The 1,669-nt window shown below is 42.0% G+C and overlaps 1 protein-coding gene across 1 annotated transcript in view; it reads left to right on the top strand.

The window, feature by feature from the left end:
• The window catches only part of LOC101861551, a gene marked incomplete in the record, with an annotated part of 27,649 nt that overhangs the window by 25,642 nt on the left and 338 nt on the right, over nt 1-1,669 (top strand).

The raw sequence follows: 1,669 nt of genomic DNA, 5'->3' as shown, positions 1-1,669 counted from the left end.
GTGATGGAGACAATAATGTGGGTGGTTTCACGGGTGCTCTGGTGTGGTTTGCTTCTTCTTTCCTATCAAATATCTGTCGTCCTTATCTCCCCTTCTTCTTTTTTTTGTGTTTGTTACTCTCTTGTAACACCTCTAATCTTCTAGCGCTCATATGACCTTATGCAGTTGCGAGCGCCGTAAAACCTGTACTAAAAGAAAAAAAAAGGAGACAATAATATAATATGTTTGTTGTATAATATGCCAGCAATGACATTTTATACGCGGAGCAGGTCTCAGGTGTTCTGTTGCGTAATGTCTTTACGTGATGCTTGCTCTGGAAATACTTGTTGTTGTTGTTCACGGGCGGTGTTTTTGATTTGGCCTAGAATGATGAGAATAAAATGCTAAGAGTAATAACAATAATAATAATAATAACAATAACAATAAAATAGCCTTGATGTGTCCCGAGCCAGAGCAGAGTGGGCGAGCAAACTGTGACGTCGTCGCTTTTTGGATTCCGATGACGTCGGTCAAGCCATCATCACTGTACAGTGCGTCGTTTTATTGCGAGGAATTCATTCATTCATAGGCTAATCGCTACCTGAGAAATAAAAGGTTCTATCTGACATTTTTTAGTTGGTGGTTGGCGGGTGCTCTGGTGTGGTTTGCTTCTTCTTTCCTATCAAACGTCTATCGTCTTTATCTCCCCCTCCTTCATTTTTGTGTTTGTTACTCTCTTGTAACACCTCTAATCTTCGGCACTTATATGACCTTATTGTGTTGCAAGTGCCCGTAAAACTCTTACGAAAAGCGAAGTGGGCGAGCAAACTGTGACGTCATCACTTTTTGGATTTGGATGGCGTCAGCCATGCCACCATCACTATGGAGTGCGTCGTTTTGTTACAAGGTATTCTTTCATTCATAGCCTAATCGCTACCTGAAAAATACAAAGTTCTATCTGACAGTTTTGGCCGTTTTGAGTTACTAAGACCGGGAGGTCAGAAAGCAAATGCTTTATCTGCTCCATAAAAATCGTAAGAACATTCGGAGTCATTATCAAGATATTCAAAGACGGCGCGCTCATATGACCTTAGCAGTTGCGAGCACCGTAAAACCCTATATTGCTACTACTACTAAAGCTTGACATGTTTTGAAACTCAAAAACTTTGACGTCAAATTTCTCAAAACTAGGTATTAAGCAGATAGGACTTTGTACCTCCGAGGTAGCGTACTGTGTGTGGATTGGCTGCAGTTAATGTGGCACTGGGCTGGAAACGGCGACAGCTGGGCGAAGACTCGATTCCGGAATCGATCGCCACGATTAATGCTACGGAAGAAAAGTTCCGACTCCTTTTTACGTAAACTAACGGACACCAGCCCATTCAGTCATAAAAATCATCTTCTTTAATTAAAAAAAAAGAAAAGAAATTGTTTTGGAAAAATAAAAGTTGATGCTTCGTAGTGTTCCGAAATCAAGGCTATCCTGAATCCTGGAGATGTTCGGAGCCAACCAGATAACCCCCGGAAGAAATCACTTTATTAGAAAGTAAGCAATTGGGTTCGGGGTCGATTCCTACGATTCCTCCTAGCTTTCAATAATCGGGAACCTAGCCGCCCAGCCCTACTGGAAACGGCGACAGCTGGGAATAGACAGAGTCTGTTTAACTGTAGGAGGTGGAAAAGCGGGAAC

Source organism: Aplysia californica, unplaced genomic scaffold (genome assembly GCF_000002075.1).
Source record: "Aplysia californica isolate F4 #8 unplaced genomic scaffold, AplCal3.0 scaffold01049, whole genome shotgun sequence".
Classification (NCBI taxonomy): Eukaryota; Metazoa; Mollusca; class Gastropoda; order Aplysiida; family Aplysiidae; genus Aplysia; species Aplysia californica.
This window is presented reverse-complemented; position numbering and strand designations above follow the sequence as displayed.